At 38.6% G+C, this 22,288-nt stretch overlaps 1 protein-coding gene across 19 annotated transcripts in view; it reads left to right on the forward strand.

Moving 5' to 3' along the window:
- Positions 1 to 22,288, forward strand: part of MTERF1 (mitochondrial transcription termination factor 1) — a 477,890-nt gene that overhangs the window by 437,847 nt on the left and 17,755 nt on the right. For 16 of the 19 annotated variants that reach the window (XR_005201547.1, XR_005201539.1, XR_005201535.1 and 13 more), the window contains one exon: positions 466 to 867. The exons of 2 other annotated variants lie outside the window; for them this stretch is intronic. The gene's annotated coding sequence lies outside the window, so the exon portion shown is untranslated. Of the gene's footprint in view, positions 1 to 465; positions 868 to 3,297; positions 5,014 to 22,288 lie in introns of those variants that run through there. One more of the 19 variants, XR_005201546.1, reaches the window with a different exon arrangement.

A 22,288-nucleotide genomic window follows, 5' to 3' on the forward strand; every position in this document is an offset into this window, starting at 1 on the left:
AGTAGTCTGAAAATAACTGGTCCAAGGAATAAAATGAAACCTCTCTGTATCAAAAGCAAGAGCCTTAAGCAAAGGTGGTAACAGACCCTGAGATACTTAGGCTTGTCTGAACTTAAATTCAGCAGGGTTCTATGACTCAGCGTGTCATGAAAATCTGAATTTGATTTTTGAAAAATGCTCTGTGCTCTGGATCCATTAGGAACATATTAAAATGTTGAAGTACAAAACATTTTTTTCTCTCTTAGAGAAGATCAAATAGAATCCCCAATGCAAATGTACTGCATTCTTCACCACTAGATCATTTCCAGCAACTGGACAAATGCTGGAGGATGCACCTGAAAGCTTCCAAGCTTAGGAAGAGTCGTATCTTGATTACAAGGCTAGGCCTGTCAATACTGCAGTAGTGTGAGCTCAGCAATGGCCCATTGCATTGTAAAATTCAATGAATTATACATTTATTTCCAGCCTCCTTCTGAAGACAGTCAATCTCCAAAGAACATTACTGAATGGAAGCATAATCTCTCCACACCTCAGCAATAAGAGATTGTGCCAGTCCGTGACACACAAAGTTGCAGAGTGCTCCTCCAAGCATAGCACCAGCCCTCAGTGATTTCTTACAGATATTTACTTTCACACATGGCATATAGAACATTAAAAGGGTTTTGAAAAATCCCTCAGTTTTCAACTTCTGAAGGATTATTAACTTCAAAGTCTGAAGAAATGTCGCCCTTCTATCTTTGGAAATGCCAGGAGCCTTTGCATATCCTTACCACAGGACCAAGCAACCCCCAGCAGAGAAGAACGATTACTGCCTCGGTGGCAAGAGGATGGCTTTTGATCTCTTAACATATTGGAAATTACTTAAAGGTAAGCCATCTGCTAGCTGAGGAACAAAAACAGATTACATCATACCCTGCTAGAAAGATTGTGTTAAATCCTGTATATCAAGGCTTTTAATAATTCTGTATTAAGTCAGCTAATAGGATTAGGTACACATTTTCTTTAGGCTTATTTCCTCAACTATTAAAAAAAAAACCTTTTTTTGTGTGTTTGATGATCTGCAAAATTCAAGAGTATTCTACTGTGAATAAAAAGAGTTCTTTCAAGAGGAGGCATTTCTTCAGATCACCACTGCTCTCCAAAGAGATGTACAGCAGAAGTGCCTTTCTAAGTAGTTTGTGGAAGAGGCAAGACAGGAGCTACTATCATTGCTAATATGAAATATTACCTGGGTATTACAAACCTGCCTACTACAGCTTCCTATCTTCACTGTTCTTCTTCGTCAGGTCAAGGATGGAATTCAGGCAGGTGGGGGATGAACAGGATGTCTTATCTGATTCCCTCAGTAGTGGTGATTAATGATAACCATGGTGATAGTCCACCACAAGGTTGGTGTGGCACAAATATTGGGATAATCAAAGAATAAGCCTTGATTAATTAGAGCTTAAAGCATCTGCAAGACTGGACAGTCCCAGCCTTGAGAAAGCTTGCATTCTAAGATTACCGCAATACAAAACATACATTCTAAAATTACACCATGCCCAAACCAAACATACTGTCCTCTAAGTCTGTGGTAAACTTCAGGTCAAGGGAATATTAGAATATATTCACTTTGTGACATGCAGAAATAAAGTTAATTCTTTGCCCGTTCTTTATTCTTTGCTACTTCTTACAATAATTTTAGTATTATTCTACAATTTCAAATAATTAAAAATACACATTACACAAATTAACTTCCACTTATGCTTCTAAGTATTTTAAAGATGCTCATTTATCTGTGTAGTATACATCACTAGGGGACACTGAGAGTTGAATAAGTTTATAGCAGTGATAGCAACAAACACCTTTATCTCTCAATGGTCCTTGAAGTAGTTCTTTAAAAGAAAAAAAAAAAAAAAAAAAAAAAGTCTCCATTCTCCTGAGAGAGGGTAATTCTTTATCTTGATGACAATAGAGGGTTACAAATAACTGTTGAGAACCAAATAAAATGCAGTATTCAACATATTTAGAAACCAGCACAAAGTATTACGTATTGAAGCCCCTTGAGAAATATTTGTTGAATAGCATTTCTAAGAGATTATTAGAAATGGTTGCCATGATTTTGCCTTAATTGTTGAATGATACAGAATAAAATGAACTAAAATTTGTCGTGGCACAAATGAGAAAAGGAAACTGTAAAGCCAGTAGCCTAAATGTTTAGTTGTTTTATATTGTACCTTGGTGCAATTGGTTCAAGCTTTCTTTGTGTGCTTTTTACAAACATAGGGCAAGGAATTAATAATAAATCTCATACTAACTACCATACTTAGAGATAGTTTAGTTATTAGCACTTCAGAAAGTTTGTCTTTAATCCTCACAGTGTTTTTGAGAGGTGGATATTATCACTCCCTGTTTACTGGTGAGAAAACTGGAATTCAAGGTTGTTAAAAGAAACTTGAATACCAGCAAGTGGAAGAGTGAGGATTCATAGAAGGGTTTGATGCCAAAGTCCATGCTCTTTCTGCCACACCTGACTGCCTCCAATTTGAAAGGGGCCAGGAGTTCTTGCTCTTCACCCGGTGACTTGGCTTACCTGGTGAGTTGGCTTAGCTTTCTTTGTCTCAAATCTTTAAATGAACTGACGAAACAACATCATTTCCTTTGAGATATTCAGAATTCAGTCAAGGGATCTCACATTCTGCTCCTGCAGGCCAGTCCCCACTGTGTTTCTCCAGGATATTGATGTTCTTTCCTTTCATTAGTTTGAGGCAGTCAAAACAAAATACTTGAAAGTCTTTTCCCAGGCCACAGAATTTCTCTTTCATTAGCCACAAACTTTAGGTTCTCAACTTAATATTTTTCTGTTGTGTTTTAAAATACCTCACTGTTGATTACCTTACTTGATTGCCATCTAATCCAAGTGGAGGACAACATAAATGTCCAAACAACAAATCAGTAGTAAGAGAAAATCTCAGAAATGTGATTTGAAATAGCTCATGCATTACTGATTATTGAAATTAGAAGACCTATAAGTAATAATAGAATCATATTATCTGCTGGTTGAATTAGAATTAGGTAAGAGGAAATTAACTATGTAATAGTGCTCAAATAAATATTGTCAAACACATATGTTAGTATTTGTATTAAAATAATACTAACTGCTATAATAACTCCCCAAATTTCAGTGTCTTAACTTGATTTCTTCCTCATATAATTGTTCAATTTGGGATTCTAAGAACGGTGGCCTTCCAAGTAGCCACTCAGCATCACAGATTCTTTATATGTATGGCCCTGATATCTTTCACATGTGTTTTTTAGGGTCACTAGGCTCATCTGCATTAAGACAGAGACCAGGGAAAAAGCATGGAGGAAAAATTTCATGGACAATGTCCATGGACCAGGGGAATACATGGTGCTCATTACCTTCACTGACTTCCCGTTGGCAAAAAACTCAGTCATATGGCCACATCCAACTGCAAGGGAGGCTGGGAAATGTATTCTAATCATGTGTCCAGAAAGAAGAGGAAATAGGCTTGTTAATAAACTGGGAGTTTCTGCCATGGTCTTCTATGACTGTCTATAAAAAGAACCTAGACTTCCAGGTGCTTTCAGCTGAGAGTTACATTGAGAATCAAAATGCAGATCTATAAACTTTATTCAGATTAAAATACCTGCCCTAGCCGACCATTTGTATTGGACTGCTAAAAATTAGAGTAGTTACCATAAGCACAACAGCATTCTGATGTAATGAGTACTACTAATATCAAAACTCCTTCTAGCTATGTCATTAACTCCAGCACCTGGCGCAACTCTAACACCTAGAATACACTCAGCAAATGGATGTTCAATGAATGAATGGCCTTCTAGGATTGACCATACATTTTCCCATCAATTGATAAAGATTGTGGCTCACATATTACAGTTAATCAACTGTTATTTTTGTTGCTGCTGTTGTTGATTCAGCCATGCTCTATGGTAATGACCCAAATCTTGTTTCTTCACCACTCCAAGCATGCCTGTTAACTCCACTCTGTAATATATCTTTGGTAACCTGTAAGATTTTTACTGAAGGCCGCCCATGCTTCTCTAGACTTCAGGGAGAGAATCAGCAGCCACATTGTATAATGGACAGAACAGAGAGGAACGTAGGTTAGTTTTATTATTTCAGCCTTTGTCTTAGGCAAGTAACTTATTTCTTTTGAACTTTCCTCACGTAGAAAGTCTGAACAATAACACTTGTCTTGCGGAGTTTAAGTACAGCAATTTAAAAAACCCAGAATAAAGTAGGCACTGAATTAATGGTAGTCACTGTCATCATCATTTATAATAGTGATTGATTGTTTGGAATGTTAGCATTCATAATAAAAATTATAAACATCACTCAGCTTTGTTTCCTATTAGATATGTTAAATCAGAAAGCCCTAATATCCAGAAGCAACACCATGACAGGATTGTAAGTAGGGCACAAGTTTTTTCAGCCTCCTGCTGTCAGCTGAGTCCCTATTGAGCAGATACTTCCCTGGGGACAGATGACCATGCATCAGAGGCTGTATCCGCTAATAGCTAGAGCTGTCACTATTTGCATTGGATTGAGTCAATCTGCCTTAAGCTTTCATGAGGGTAAACAGCCAGTAACCAATGAAGTTCTTATGACTCTTTGCCCCACAGAGACTTATTAAAGGATCTTATCTATTTCAATACCTGCCAGCAGGTGTAGATTATTAGAATGTGTGTGCGGAGAATCTACTGCTTTCTTGAATAGCAACCTTGACTCTGAAATAACAGATTTTCATGTCAAAATAGCAGAAACATTTCTTTTCTTTCTTCACTGATGCATAACATTCTAAAAGACAGGAATGGCCTCCAGCTAATACAGATCAATTTCCATTCAGCTTCAGTCACCATTTAATTACTGTTGACCCCTTTAACCTTTCTCACTTCCTTTATGGCTTATATTTCTTTCTACTCTATTGCCATTTAGTTTATTTGGTGACATAAGCAAACTTTATATAATAAAGTTTTGTATTTTTCTTCTTTCATGCCTCTTATTGTGTTGAATTTATTTTAAAACAAATTATTTTCTGAAATAGAAAATATTTTAATGAACTGACTTTATACTTTATCTTTGTATTTACTTCTTAAATCTTGAGTTTTAAAAGGGAGAATACTTCAATTTCTTCTATCACCCATTTCAGAATGATAGAATCCTAAGTAGGTTCCTGGAAAATACTCTATTGTTCCCTTCAACTTTCCTACAGTATTTACCTGTTAAATAATACACTGTGTACTAAATTATATATTAAAAAGAAAAACAAAATCTTAAAGTGAAAACCAACCACTAATAATGCAAAGGGGATTATGTCAGAGTGACATAAGAGGAGGCACTGTCTTCTCTCTGAGCATTCATTTTTATTATTGCTGACCTAGGCCGTGAGAGGACAGAGACTGAGTTTTGGAGTTAGACATTTCCTGGTTCCAAATCTGGCTGTATTACACATAAACTGGATGTCCTCTGGAAAGTCCTTGGACTCATTTGATCCTGTCTCCTTATCTGGAAGGCAGAAATAATTATTCCACTCTCAAGATTGCTGTGAAGATTAAGTGAAATGGAATATGTAAAATGTCTGGTATATGTGTTCTCTCTGTGTAATAAGTACATTTGAACCTGCGAGTGTTACAGCAGCCTGAGCCTGGGTTTTCTTGAAAGTGGAGTCCAATGCAAAGGATTCTGTATTACTATTTTGTCAGGGGGTGCAATTACCGGGAGATGCAGGGAGGGACAAGGAGAGTGAGGCAGGGAAGGAGGAGGAGCCAATAGGAGTGTGCAGAATCAAGAGAGATGCCAGTAAGTGCATCTCATTGATACGGGACATACTCCTCGTTGTCCGCATTGTATAGCAGCAGCTGTCACTCCCCATAGCAGTCAGGGTTGATTACCACTGCCAATATAGTAATTTATTTATTTGCCTTTGGTCCACTACTGCAAGAAGCCTAAATGTGGTAGTTGAAGCCTCAAGTTTGATGGAGCCCTTTCTGTGCACCCAGTGAAGCAACTCTTTCCCTTCTCAGCCCTGCAGTGGAAACCAGACCTTAGAGTGTGGGAACAGGAAGCACAAATTTTGCAAGTTAGTTGTTGTCTCTACAATGTGAGAGTAAGCTGTTTTGATCCTTCCTCCTTATGAGCATTGAGAAAGACACATCTGCGAGATTGTCACATACCTAGTACCAGAGGCCTGCTAATCCACTTGCAGTAAAGAGAGCACATCTGGCACAGCAGATACCATTGGCATTAACATCTGGTTATGTTTATGATAATTCACCATCATCCACCATGAGCTCTCAGGATTTCCCAGGGCTAGGTATGCCCGGAAATGAGCATGCAGAAAAACTGAACCAGGGATATGATGGAAAACATCACCCTTGTATTCTTCAGGTGTTTGATTGTGTTACTAATCTCTGCAATTCTTCCTGGCATGCAGTGCTACTTCTGATTTATTGTCTTAGATGGTGATAGAGACAGTTTCAGGGACTTCAGCTTAGCCCTTCCCTCATAATATCCCTTATACTACAAATCTAGGAATGAGTGTGAGGGCTCTATCACCTGACAAATATGTTTAACTCAGTTACACACACTCAGAATGTGGACAATAACCTCAGGATGGGTCTGTGAACACTTTAATACACTGTGAAACAAACTTGACCTAAAATTCCATTATCACTATGTCCAGATGGGCTCCCACTCTAACCAGATATCTTTGATAGCATTTCAGTTCATTTGGTATAATTTCAACCCCAACTCCTTATCTAACAGGCTTTGAAAAGTCTGGGTTTTCCCTTTCCAACAGTGCAAAGTTACTCTGCTGCAAATACATTTGGGGAAAAAAAATCAAAGGAATATTTACTATATATACTGGTTGTGGCATTGAAGGGTCCTTCCTCAAGGGATCCTGGCTTCCTCATCAGTCACTAAATTCTGGATCTATGAACTGATTTATATCTGGAAAAGGATGATGGGAAGGTGATTTTCTGCCATAGCAGTTGATGTAAACAGTCTCTTCACCAAGCCTTAACACACATCTCAACAGACCCTTAGAATGAGATCCAGGGGTTCTTTGTAGGGCATCAAATTCTGATCATGGCTAGTTTCCTCCATGTTAGTAAACTTTCCTTTGTCCAGCCTTGATGTCCTCATCCCAGTCCAAGACCCTTAAGCTTCAGTTCCACATATATAGCCCTCTACTCTTACCAGATCATTTGAACTGGTTTCTGCAATTCTTTTAGCAGACAAGCTGTTTCCTCCAGGAATAGTGCTTGGGCTGGGCTGAGACTTCTCCTTGGTCAAGAGTCTAGAGGGAATGAGGAATTCTAGAGGCAGATCTCAAAGAGACAATTATCTTATGAATAGTCTCCAAGCAGGTAGCCACTGCTCTCCTCCAGGAAGAAGGGCCCTAGAAGGAGGCTTTATGGGAATCTTGTAGTTCAAGATTATCAGCTGGTTCATCAAAATGTTCCCATCTACTCTTTTCCTATTGAGGTCCTGACTTGGATATAGGAGATCTGTCGAACCTGTATATTCACTCTCCTTTGTGGTTCTACACTTTTACAATTAAATCCTGGGCTTGATTTTTAGCATGGTCTTCTCTGTGGTTCCATGAAATGGATTGGATCATAATCCCGAAAGACACAATCCAAAATAAATGTCATAATCTCAAATTCTGAAATCTCTAAAGATCAAAATCCCTAACATCTAAAATCTTAAAAATTACAATCCCATAATTTTAGAACATTAAAATTCTGAATGTTAAAGTCCTGAGAGCCAGATTCTAGGGAAAGGATTAAAGCATTTTTGGTTGTATACAGGACACTTACATCATGTTAGTTGGCTCATGTTGGGCAGAACTATTACCTTTAGTGTCTTTATTTGCATTTACAGAAAAATTCACACAAGTGGATTGGTCACATGATATGGCAACAATGAAAACTTCAGTTTAAAAATGTGTCACTTTCCTGCATTTGGCATGCCTGTCATCTATGACCTTCAAGGAGCTTTTAATAAATTAAAGCCACATTTGCCTGCAGAAGCTAGGGAAGTTACTAACTGATTCAAAAATAATTATCTGCATGGTAGGATAAGAAGACACTTATGCAACAGTGTTGCTGTTTGATTACCAGTATTGTTTTCACCAAATTTGAGATCTGAATATGAGTGCATTCAGAATGGAATTTTGGGTACCCAAAACAACATAGAAGAATAACATGGAAGATGGGAAAATTTAACAGGGAATATTCATGTTGATGTACAGCAAATCACATAGAAGAATTTCCAAAATAGCAGGTCTACATAGAAAAAGAATATAAACAAATAACTTTGTTGAAGGAATACACACACAAAAAATCCCCTTTCCTCAAAACATATGAGTGCATTCTTTGCTCTTTCCTCAGGGATAAGACTAGCTTTGCAGACCATATGTCTTATAAAATCTCCTTTGCCAAATTAAGCAATTTTCAAATGAGTACAGTCATCTCGGACATTAGGAAGACAATTAGGAAAAGACTTTATACAAAAGGATAATTATAAAATGCTGTGTGTTTCATGACATCGCAAGCCTCTTTTCAAGATATGTAGTACACATATGATGGTACCAGGGAGCTAACAAAATATAAAGATTCAACTGTCTTTTTGTGATAACACTAAAAGATTCCTTTAAAGGAAACATGTAACGTACCTCTGGGCTTGGGAGCGTGAGCTTGGTGTCATTAGCCAGTTCTTCTCTGGGTGACTTGTACCATTTCTGTAATGCTTGTCACATTTGTGGTTAATGAGCCCCAGGAGTGGGAGCTGCTAAACACACTTACCCAACAATTAACCTGCACTGCACCTCTGCTTCTACTGCAGCAGTCAGCACCAGGCAGGGGAGAAACAGGAGTCTTGGTTTGTTCCTAAGGACTGAGTCACAATGAGACTGGTTTCACCAGAACCTCTGTTGCTATTGTTGTTTTTTCACTTGCTTTGTAGATATTTTTCATCAGCCACTGAGAACACTCAAGGTTTGTGGAAGCTGATGTATTTTCTCTAATCTATTCTGAGTTTTTGAAACCTTTAGCAAGAGTTCCAAACCATTGTAAAGTGGTAGTTAAGGTGATGAGATCAGGAGTCTGACTGCCCGAGTCCAAATCCTGCTTCTGCCGCTTATTACTTGTGTGCCAATGGGCTTGTGACTTACCCTCTCCAAGCCTTAGTTTTCTTATCTGTAAATTGCAAATAAGAGTAGCATGGACCTAAAAAGATCATCGTGAGAAATAAGTAGAATGAATACAGGTAAAACACTTACCCTAACACCTGTAATGTAGTAAGTGCTTAATCAACAGGAGCTGTGACTATCAGCCACGGTTAGCTGGCATGACTGCTCAAAGCCTACAGTAACTGTATTTGGGAGAGAGTCCACAAGGAACAGTGTCTCAGAAAAGATTTGGTTGTGAGAATGGCACATTCCTGGAATTGCTTTGAAATTTTCAGGTCTTATATCTTTTCTTCGTGTGAAACGGAGGTAAATATTCCTTTAAGACCTGCAGGAACTATGTGTCACAAGTCACAGAGGGAGTTTAAGTGGATATTCCTTTCTTTATATTTTCTCAAAGGATCAGCTTGTCTTTTGGGTAAGTACTAGACTCCAGCAAAAAAACTTTATTCCAATTAGCCCACCCTCCCTCCATATGGGATTGGCACTATGTGCATTCCAGTCATTTTAGGTTCTCCCCATATTGTGAATTATTTTCTCAAATAGGAGAGAACAAGAGGACAAGATAATGTTACTCAACAGAGTAGTCTTTAGTAATAGGCTGGTAGTAACACTGTTACTAAAGCAGCCTTGTTTAAAGCGAGTTCGCATTTTGAGCCAACCAAACCATTACTTTATTTTGGCTACATCTTTTCTGCAATCTATTTGTATGATCACTGAATCAAACCCATGACAATCTGGGATGTTGAAAATATGTGCAAGTATTGATTTATACATAACACTCATATAAAAATACTTCTAGATATGTATGAACATGTATGGTACATATGTATATATTATATATATATATACCTTTTTATATAGAGAGAGGTTTGGTCTTATGTCTTCCTTGCAGCAAGTTCTTATCTACCCTTTGGTCTAGTAATTAAACAATTAAGTGTCATTTATGATAATTACACATTACAACAAAGCGGTAAATAGACATTAACTCACTTGAGAAATATGTTCTATTTTAGAGCCAGCACAATGTAGTAGCCAAAGCCAGCAAAGCATTAGTTCTTGGAACATGGCTTAGTGTTAGCATCCTTGCAGATGAGGATGCTCTAGTTACTGCACCAGAAATGAGAAAGGCCCACAATCAATCTTAAATAGTGGGGCACAATGGCTCCCTCTGGAATTTTATCACCACTCTGCTAGTTCCACTTACAAGTGGCTCAGATACTAATTCCAGTGCTACCTCTTGTGGATTAAGAGGGGGGTGGTGTTCATTTGTCCAATACTTACATGCGCATGCGCGCGCGCGCGCACACACACACACACACACACACACACACACACACACACACGTTAGAAAGCAGTCTTCATTTCTTGAAAACTCTTTCATGTGGAATATCAAAATTCTTGGGGTTAGAGAAAGGAAACTCCTTACTTTTCTCATCTGCTCATCCTACATGGAGCTTAAGGATACCTAATGAATCTCAGCTTGGAACTCCGGGCTCTTGAGAAAAGAGGAAGTAAGGAGACTTAAAGTGGCCACACTCTTGGCTACCCGATCTGGCCAGTTCTGTATCTGCCACGTGATATTTCAGCCCTTCCTGTAGCTTCTAACTGATCAAGGCTGGAGACCCCAATAACCCTGAGCAGGCCCAGCCTTCAGTGCAGGACAGGAGAGGTTCTAGAAAGATTGAAAAAAAAGAAATCTCAGCAAAATCATGCCCTTATTGGGTATCTAGAAACAGAAACTTCACATTCCTCCCTTCAAAGGGTAAGATCATTGAAAGCCTCTAGAAAAACAATACTACTTGGAGACGATGGTCAGTACACCATTAATAGCCATTGTTGCTGTTGTTGTTTATAACAATAACAATCCAATAATGATAGCTCTGCTTTATGGAGCCTTTAAAAAGTTGCAGTTATTACAGTTTGACTTTAAATCACATACTCTTAAGAGCTATATGATGTTGCCCCTGTAACCTTATCATGTGCTGGTGTATTAAATCTCTTACTGATTATCTACAAGATCTTAAGGAAATGGATATGGGATACACAGTTTGGCTAAGAATGCTGATGATCTGGCAAGCTATAGTTTCAGTAAAGGAGGTAGGATGGCATTATGAGATGTACTCCTCAGCGGGGTCAGACACTCTTCAGATGCTATTATACAATGAGGTTGCTCTGGGCTAATCTGGGACAAAAATTATTAGGGAGTAGCTTAGAAGTAAGGAGTGGAAATGAAAAATCTCCCCTACAAAAAAAGAAAATCTTCCAAGACAGAAATTACCTGGGTTGCAGCTTTGCCTTCTGCAGGTATTGAGGTTCGATCTGAACCCGAAGCCCTAATCCTGGACTGACTGGGAAGAAAGATGCTGGGATAGCAATCCTTCTATTAATTTAGTCATTTTAATAACCATAGGTATAATTATTTTATAAAACAACTGCATAAATAAATCAGGGCAAATATTCTAAGAATGAAAGGGCTCCCTTAAGGGAATCTGCAAAGTCATTGTCACAGAGAGCCACAGTTACTGGCGAACTTGTGTTCTGTCTCTTTGTTGTGTTTAGGGTAGAAAAAAAGGCCTGAGGAAAACTCAGGGGTGGTATTTTGGAGCTGCAGAATTCTTAAATATGAGTTTTATTCACTAAAAAAACAAACATTATTTATTCTTCTCAAAGTCGTTGTGTCAAGCTGCCATAATCCTGTGAGTTTGTCAACAACCATTATCAATACTGGCAGACAGAATTTACCAGGCAGTCAAGTGTGGGTGGCCGTGGGCTGATTGCCAGTTAAAGACTGTGAGACTCATAGTCTTTGCCCTTTCTCTGTTAGTAGTAATAGAACCCAGAACAGGAAGATGTCTGTCTTTCTCTGGTATAAAACTGGAACTCAGGAAGAAGGATCACTATTGCCTGCTTGCTTTAGAAAGATCTCAGAAGTAAGGTTGTGGTGGAAATAGGTAGAGCAGGGGTGTTGCAATCTGCAGGAAGCATGACATTTTCTACTTGTTCCTTTGTCTGCAAACTGGGGTATTTAGGTCTGAGATAACCAGGATTCTTAAAATGCCTTCCTGGAACCAAAACATACCACAAATCAAATATGGAATTATAAGATTGAAGCACACATACACTCTCCTTTTTTAAGCTTGTATTATATAAAAAGATATTGCTGGACCATTTGTTTTTCAATAAAAAATTTTTGCCAACATTCAGAAAGAAATTAAAGCTGACCAGTTGAACAAGGGAGAAGGAGAAGGGGTAATTGATGATGCTATAGATAACTGTGAAGGGAGACAAGCCCTGTCATGAGCCCGGAGCCCCATCCTAATAGACCTACTGGTGCTAAAAGAAGGTCCTATCCCTTTTGGATCAAGTCGTGCCAAGGGAGTATCAGTTGCTTTATTCTCTGTTTAAATCCAAAGTGATTAAGTTAGGTATTTTTTTAAGTTCTGATTTTAATGTCCAGCTGACATTTTTTTGTGTGTGTGTGATATCACTTTCATGCTTTACAATGGTTTGGGGAAATTAATGTTTGGTCTAGTTGGTAGATTGCCAATTTGAGGCAGGGCTGAAAGGATGGTGGCCACTGTGCTTCCCTTTAATTCTATCCAATACCAAAGATATCATGTGGAGACAGTTATTTAACATGATCCTAGTCCCAGCCATGGTGCATGATTTCCCTCGGCAGAATCAAGTGAGAAGGCCACAGGTAGTTTGGCAAAAGCCCTGAGCTGTTCGCTTCATGTCACAGATGGGCCTCAGTTTCCTCATTCATGCAGTGAGACAGGAATGGATTCCCTGTGGTCCTTTTCCAACTCTGTGATTTTTATCACAGTCAGCAGTTTTTAAAACATGAAATACTTAAAAATGATTATAGTGAATTCCCCTGAATTTCTATAATACCTCTTCTTGAGGAGTTCAAAACATGATTTTTAATTCATTTCTGCCAGGTAAAAAGACATTTCAACTAGTGAAAGTGTGAATCAGAAAATTATTCTATGTGATAGAGAAATAAGAGGGTGGTAAGACCAAAATGCTAAGTAACTCAGTATTAGTCCTGAGCTAAAACCCAATTAGGAAAAGTCCATCTCTGGCCTCTACTCAAATCTTGTGTTCTGATTGTTCCTTGTCTTCTGCAGAAAGGTTGTTCTCTGTTATAGCAGTGACTTTTTAAAACTCCTTCCATGGACACTGTATTGGAATAAAGGATTCTAGAAAGCAAAAAATAAAAATAAAACAAGCATTCTCAAAAGGTGCAATTATAAGAAAGGTATTTTGACTAGAGTCTTGTCTGTTAACACTGTTACCATAGTTTGCTTTCATGTCCCAAATTATCTTCATGAAAAAATAATTTTTAAAGACAATTATTGAAAATAAAGACAATACAAAATTCTCTCCTTCTCTGCCTGCAACAGCCTCCTAGATTGGCAACTCCCTTTTCTCAGAAACCACCATGATAAAGAAATAGGTGTTGTACCAAGGCCTTTATATCTTCTCACATACTTTTTGCCCTTGTCTCTTAAAATTCTCCTGTGGTTTTGGGAGGTGGAGGTTGCAGTGAGCTGAGATCATGTCACTGTGCTCCAGCCTGGGCTACAGAGCAAGACTCCATCTCAAAAAAAAAAAAAAAAAAAAAAAAACACAATTATCCTGTAGTTTTCTGATTACCTCTAACTTGCTACTTCTCCAAGGAGGAGCTATGTCCAATGTAGCTTAAGATACATTTGACCAGTGGTGCAAATGTTATTAATTTCATTAATCTACTTCTAACAGCCTTTTCTATGTATGAAGAGAGCATGAAAGCTTCAGAAAATAAACTACAAATAGCCCCGCAATAGTAGCAGGATGGCATTTCAAAAGAAGGCATCAAAGAAAGCTCACCAACAGTGATACTTTTTCCTAATGGTTCTAGGAGGATAATTAAGTTGTTTATCACCTTTGATGCTTATAACCCTAACACAGATGTTCCCTGGAAACCAATTAGAAATACTTACAGCTGATAAACAGTGCCTTTCAGCTCAAAAAATTTACTAATAATTCCAATCCCATTTGGAAAAGAATCTTGTAAGGTCTTTTGACACCAAAAGGCAACTTTCATACTCATTTATGCTTCATTGCTCATAGTGATAAGCATACACAGGGTATTTACTCAGCCTTTCTTGATCTCAATAGAAGAGTCCTCCAGAAAGCTTCCTCTGGTGGTTGAACGACAACTTTGGTTTCAAAGTATGAATTGTGCTCTGTAGTTTGGAATTTCCTTTGAAAGGAAATGGACTAGGGTCTTTCCAATGAACTTTTGCCTAATTGTGAGGAAATAGTAGTGCTTAAGTCTATTGCCCTCATTTTGTAACTTTCAGTGGATACCCAGTTGATTATTTTTAGTACTTAAGGAAGAAAGAAGAAAGTCCTTGTGAAAATCCCAGTTAGTTTATGTGTCAGACTCAGAAGGTGGAGTTTCAGTTGGTTTGTTCTGGATCCTGTTGTTTACTTATATACTAATCAGTTGTCCCACCGAGGCTCCAATCCTGGCCCCATCCATATACTGGCACCTGTCTATAGCAGGCTTTTTTAACCTGGTCAAAAGTTGAAAGCATTCCTCTTGAAAACTGGAGCAAGTCAAGGATGCCCACTTTCACCGCTTCTATTCAGCATAGCACTGGAAGTCCTAGCCAGTGCAATTAGACAAGAGAAAGAAATAAAGGGCATCCCGGCTGGGTGGAGTGGCTCATGCCTATAATCCCAGCACTTTGAGAGGCTGAGGTGGGTGGATCATGAGGTCAGGAGTTTAAGACCAGCCTGGCCAATATGGTGAAACCCCATCTCTACTAAAAATACAGAAATTAGCTGGGCATGGTGGCACATGCCTATAATCTCAGCTACTGGGAGGCTGAGGCAGGAGAATTGCTTGAACTGGGTCCCTGGAGGTGGAGGTTACAGTGAGCCGAGATTGCACCACTGCACTCTAGCCTGGGCTATAGAGCAAGACTACATCTCACCCACCCCCAGCCCCCTAAAAAATAAAAAGAAAAAGAAAAGAAGGAAAGAAAAGAGAAATAAAGAGCATCCAAATAGGTAAAGAGGAAGTCAAGCTAGCTGTTCATTGATGGTATGATTGTATACCCAGAAAACCCTAAGGACTCATCCAAAAAGCTCCTAGAACTGATTAATGAATTCAGTAAAGTTTCAGGATACAAAATCAATGTGCACAAATTAGTAGCACTGCTATACACCAACATGACTAAGGTGACAATCAAATGAACTAAGTTTCTTTTATAACTTAAAAAAGTAAAATAAAAGACTTAAGAATGTACCTAACCAAGGAGGTGAAAGATCTCTACAGAGAAAACTACAAAACACTACTGAAAGAAATTATAGATGACACAAACAAATGGAAACATATCTTCTGCTCATGGATGGATAGAATTAATATTGTGAAAATGACCATACTACCAAAAAAATCTACAAATTTAATGTAATTGCCATCAGAGAGCCATCATCATTCTTCACAGAACTAGAAAAAACAACCTAAAATTCATATGGAACCAAAAAAAAAAAATAGTCTGCATAGCCAAAGCAAGAGTAAACAAAAAACAAAACAAAACAATCTCTGTAGGCATCACATTATCTGACTTCAAACTATACTACAAGGCTATAGTTACCAAAACAACATGGTACTGATATAAAAATAGGCATGTAGACCAATGGATTAGAATAGAGAACCCAGAAATAAGACCAAATACTTACAGCCAACTAATCTTCAGCAAAGCAATCAAAAACATAAAGTGGAGAATGGACACCCAATTCAATAAATGATGCTGGAATAAGTGGCAAGCCACATGTAGAAGAATGAAGCTGGATCCTCATTTCTCATCTTATACAAAAATCAACTCAAATAAAAAACTTAAGCCTAAGACATAAAACCATAAAAATTTTAGATGATAACATTGGAAAAACTCTTCTAGATATTGACTTAGGCAAAGAGTTAATAACGAAGAACCCAAAAGCAAATGCAACAAAACAATTATCAATAGATGGGGCTTAATTAAACTATAAACATGCACAGCAAAAGAAATAATCAGCAGAGTAACAGATAACCTACAGAGTAGAAGAAAATCTTCATAAATTATGCCTTTGAAAAAGGACGGATATCCAGAATCTACAAGGAACTAAAAACAAATCAGCAAGGAAAAAAACAAATAATCCCATCAAAAAGTGGGTAAAGGACATGAATAGACAGTTCTCAAAAGAAGATATAAAAATGGCCAGCAAGCATGAAATGAAAAGCTCAACATCACTAATTATCAAGGAAATGCATCTCTAAACCACAATGTGATGCCACCTTACTCCTTCAAGTATGACCATAATAAAAATAAAATAAAAAAATAAAACAGATGTTGACATGGATGTGGTGAAAAGGGAATACTTTTAAACTGCTGGTGGAAATGTAAACTAGCACAACCATGGTGGAAAACAGGATGAATATTTGTTAAAGAACTCAAAGTAGAACTACCATTTGATCCAGAAATCCCACTACTGGATATCTACCCAGAGAAAAGAAGTCATTATGTGAAAAAGACACTTGCACGCACATGTTTATAGCAGCTAAATTCGCAATTGCAAAAATATGGAACAAGTCTAAATGCCCATCAGCCAACAAATAAAGAAAATGTGGTATGTATACCATGGACTACTACTCAGCCATAAAAAGGAATGAAATAATGGCATTCACAGCAACCCAGTTGGAGTTGGAGACCATTATTCTAGGTGAAGTAAATCAGGAATGGAAAAAAATAAACATCATATGTACTCACTTATAAGCAGGAGCCAAGCTATGAGAACGCAAAGGCCTATGAATGATCGAATGGACTCTGGAGACTCTGGGGGAAGACTTGGAGGGGGTGAGGGATTAAAAACTACACATTGGGTAGAGTGTATGCTGCTCAGTTGATGGGTGCACCAAAATCTCTGAAATCACCGTTAAAGAACTTTTCCAGGCATCCACTTTTCCGTGTTCCCCCAAAACTATTGAAATAAAATTTTTAAAATTAAAAAAAATTAAAAATTTTTCATTGAGAAAGTTATTGATTATTGAGTTTGAAGGCTCATTCCTAGCTTTGCCACTGAATAGCTGTGTGACTTTGGTCAGTCTCTTCTCTCTGAGCCCTCATTTTCTTATTTGTGGGGAGAGAATTAGACTAGATGATATGTGAAGGACCTTTTGACCCTAAATTTCATATGATAGTTTTGGCAGATCACAGATGGCTGATTTTCATATGCGGTGTTATTTCTCACTACCTCACTATTTGAGCCTCATTATTTTGTAATTAGTTTCTCATCTAGCCCTCTCTATAGAGTGGTATAGTTGCATTTAAGAAACTAATTCCTGTCCAGTGTTGCTGTAGCTGAAAGAATAAGAGAGTAGCAGGGATAAAACTGAAAAGAGAGATTGGGGGCCCCTAAGAAACCCAAGGAAGAATTTTCAACAGGTGAAAACAAATATCACATTAGTTGTAAATGTAGAGAACAGATTGAAAGGAGATCTGAGTCAATGAATATAGCTCTTTTAGTTAAGAAGCTGTTGAGTGGTCTAGCAAGAGGTCGCACTTTTTTGTACTAGGTGACTATGGACATACAGAGAAATGAATAGATTGAAGAACTGTTTGGGAAGTGAGATTTACAGGTGCCCAGGATGACTGTTAGTTTTCTGGTTTGTGCCTTTAGATGCATGAAGGTGTCATTCAATGAGATGTGAAACAACAGAAGACAACCAGGGTTAGGGTGAGCAGAGGGTGTCTTAAATTCAGTTTTAGACAATTGAGTTTATTTGCTGATGACTCTGAAATATTTGGGCTGGATATTTTGGGAGTCATCAGTAAATAAATGGTCATTGAAGCCATGAGCATAGATGAGATTACCCAAGGGAGAGAATATAGAACGAAGAGAAAACAGGGCCTAGACTAACTCCAACTTTGTTTTTGTTTCTTGTTTTAAGAGATATGGTCTCGCTCTGTCACCCAGGCTGGAATGCAGTAGTATGATCATAGCTCATTCTAGCTTTAAACTCCTGGGAACAAGCGATCCTCCTGATTTAGCCTCTGGTGTAGTTAGGACTACAGGTGCATGCCACCACACCTGGCTCTTTTAAAAAATTTTTTTGCAGATATGGGATCTCACTATGTTGCCCAGGCTGATCTCAGACTCCTGGCACTGGGATTACAGATGTAAGCCACCACACCTGGCCTAACTCCAAATGTTAATGGCCAGGTAGAGAAGGACAAATTAACAAGGGATACTAAGAAGGAGTGAGGAAAACCAGGAGAGTGCATTGCCAGTGAAACGGGGTTTATTTTGTGAAGTGGGAAGTGGTTTATAGCATCACATCTTGGGAGACTAGATGGGGGTAAAGAATGTCCAAGTGATTTAACAACATGGAGGTAATTGGTGACCTTATCCAGAGCTGGTGGAATGATAAAACCAGAGCCAGAATGGAGTATGAAGACAGGGAATTGAGAGATGAAGTCATAGGGACAGTGAATAGTAAGACCTGTTTTAAAAAATCTGATTCTGAGGGGGGAGAGAGAAAAGAAGGAGTAGAGCTAGAGAGATTGTGGTGTTGAGTGACAATTATTTTAAAATAAGAGAAACTCAAGCATTTATTTATTCAAAAACTATTAATTAAATCTTAATGTCATGCTACACCCTGTTTTAGGCAATGGGGATGCAACAGAAAATTTTGAAAGCTACTGCTTCCATGGCCCCTACATTCTAGTGGGGAGATGGAGAGACACAGACAATGAGCAAACATATAAACATATGATACGCCCAGTGGTGATCATGTATGAAGATAAAAAAAGATGACAGAAACTGTCTGCAGAAAATAGTACTATTTTCTGAAGTGGGCTGTAAAGAAAGACCTCTCTAGCTTGTGGTTGCCAGATTTAGCAAATAAAGATACAGGATGCCTAGTTTAATTTGAATTTCAGATAAACAGCAAATACTTTTTCAGTATAAATATATCCCATGCAATATTTGGGACGTACCTGTAATAAAACAAGCCTACTCTGGTGGAATGAAATTTTCAATATTTAATGTCAGAGAGAAGTCTACAATTTAAACGACTCAGTTGAATATAGAAGAGAAAAGGGAGGTTGCATTTGACAGGGTATATAGCCCCTGAGAAGTTTTTTTTTTTAATTTATTTTATTGCATTTTAGGTTTTGGGGTACATGTGAAGAACATGCAAGATTGTTGCATAGGTACATACGTGGCAGTGTGATTTGCTGCCTTCCTCCTCATCACCTATATCTGGCATTTCTTCCCATGCCATCTCTCCCCAACTCCCCACCCCCCACTGACCCTCCCCTATTTCCCCCCAACAGACCCCAGTGTGTAGTGCTCCCCTCCCTGTGTCCCTGTGTTCTCATTGTTCAATACCCGCCTATGAGTGAGAACATGCAGCATTTGATCTTCTGCTCTTGTGTCAGTTTGCTGAGAATGATGGTTTCCAGGTTTATCCATGTCCCTACAAAGGACACAAACTCATCGTTTTTGATGGCTGCATAATATTCCATGGTGTATATGTGCCACATTTTCTCTGTCCAGTCTATCATCGATGGGCATTTGTATTGGAACCTGAGAAGTTATAAAGGAATGGGCTGCAAAGTCCAGATGGAGGAGTTTACCTTGGCTAACAGAAGGAAGATGTCTATAGATGGGCAATGGTTTGTAAGCATGGCGGACGGAAGGGGAAGGGTTCCTGGGTGATATGTCAATGTTCTTTGACAACAGGTCCCAAAGACGGGCTAAAAGGGAGAGGAGGTTGGAGAGAATGGAGGTGTAAAGAGGAAGAGCACTAGTGGCCTGACAGGTTGAGCGCCCTAAGGTCATGAATGAAGTTGATTATTCATAGTCTCATTATCACTACCAAGTGCCCTGAAGGTAAATGGGAAAAAGCTCCATCTACTCACTCGCCTTTCTCTACCCCACCTCTACCTTTGGCTCCGTAAGTGCTACAGTTTGCTACATCCTTATTCTCAGCAGCTTTGCCTCAGGGGGTTAGTGAACAGAGGCTTCCGCAGAAAATTGGGCCTATTAAGCATTTAGCCGTTTTACTTTGGTTGGAAAGATTGTTGCCACTGTAGAAGCTGCTTTAATAGCCCTTCTTTGGTAAGGAGATGATTCAAAGATAACATCAAAAGAGCCATTTATGAAGCGTCTGATTTTGACAAAGCTCCATCTATACAGCCTGAAGTAAAGTGGAGATGTGTCAATTAACCCCATAATTTGAGCCATATAAACAGCCAGTATAGATAACACAGTGAACTTGACTTTTTAGTTTCTGGCTTTTGCCTCTGTTGTGTTTAGGTTTCTGGCCTTCACACACCACTTCAACATGGCATCTTTCCTTATTTTAGTTGCACACACTGAATTCAGAAAAGAGGCAAGTAATTTTGAACAAGTTAAAATATATTTTATTCATTAACACTCTACATGTCATAATCATACCATTGCATTCTTAAGCATCATAATTGCTTTACATTATTTCATTTATATGCAGAACATTTTTATGACATGTGTCTTCATGTTTCAGAAACACAAGACGAAATACAGAACTTCTTTACAAAGGGAGAGTAACAACGTGAGTGTAACTTCCTTTCCTGTGAGGATTTGCTCAGCGGGGCATCATCACAGTACTCTATCCATGCAAAATCAGCAGCTCAGCAAGCAGCAGCATTTAATGACATTTCCCTTGTAAGGGCGAATATTTAAGTGCAATAAGATCAGCATTCAACAGGACAACAGAGATAAAATTCAACAAGAGGGGTATAAATGTCCACCAATTGTGAAAATATATTATTTGCGGGGTCGGGAGAGAGTTTTATGTGAAGAACTCCACTCTTCCCTTCTCACAGGGTGAGGATAACACCATAAATTTGCTTTCCAGAGGCACATTTTTAGAACTGTCTCTGGATAAGTTTAATTAGAAGAGACTATCATGAAAAACTTTTATTCAGTGACCTAGAATCAAAAAAAAATTGGGAGTGACCAGGAAAGGGACAGTAGATATTCAGTTATTTGATGCTTGGTCTCGTTGGCTTTTTGGATCCTGTGCTCTGTCAACCTTTCCCTGAATGCACTTTTGCATGCTGCAGAACTGGGTTTCCACTTATTTTCTGTAACCATCTTATGCAAATGCGGCTTCAGCCAGAAGCAAATAAGTCTTTCAGAGTTTGTGGACAGGGAGGGGGAGCAAAGGGAAGTTTTCTCTAGGCCACATGTTAGGAAATGTTGTGTTTCATGTGTGGGAGAGAAAGCCCAGTTCTGAGCCAGCCTTCTGGATGTTTCTGTACAAAATCAATCTGGTTAATCAAAATCCTATGAGGAATTACTTCCTGCTTGTAGCTAGGATCTGTCTATCTTTTATAGAGTCAGAGATGTCATATGTCCAAAGGTCTAAACAATTATCTTGTCCAATGGTCCTGAGTTATTGCACTGGGACATACTGGGGGGTCATGATTGGTTGTGCACAAAGCGCCAAAGTTTTCAGACATCAGAACAGATTACAGACTATCTCTATATTAATGTAACCTTCCGTTGCATTCTGACATGTTTTCTTGACTGGTAGGCAAAGAGAATATGCCAGGAATAGCACCTACAGGTTGTGGTTGTCTGTATTCACAAGCCGAGCTTGTGAACATCAGTCATGTGTGATATGGAGGAATAAAGGCCGAGAACCGCAATCACCATCAATGGATGGCTGCATGTGTCCATAGGTTGCATGGCCGTGGCCTAGACTCTGCTGCAGCAGTGGTGATTCTCCTTCCACCGAAGGGCATGTTCCCAGAGATCTAGCTCGCAGCCTGCAATTTGGAACTTTTAGAGTGGTGGGTAGTAGCAGAGGCTGTCTACCCTCTGTCCTTCAGCCCTTAGACAAGAAAGAGGATTGCACTGTTTATTAAGCAGATAATAAACCGTATATCTCAATCCTGTCTTTAGGAGAAGGTTCCATCAGGTGTCCCCACTTTTCCTAAGTCACTGTAGTAAGGCAAATTCTGTTGTACACCACCGCTTATGTT

The sequence above is a fragment of the Cebus imitator genome, unplaced genomic scaffold (genome assembly GCF_001604975.1).
Source record: "Cebus imitator isolate Cc_AM_T3 unplaced genomic scaffold, Cebus_imitator-1.0 Scaffold98, whole genome shotgun sequence".
NCBI classification, from domain to species: domain Eukaryota; kingdom Metazoa; phylum Chordata; class Mammalia; order Primates; family Cebidae; genus Cebus; species Cebus imitator.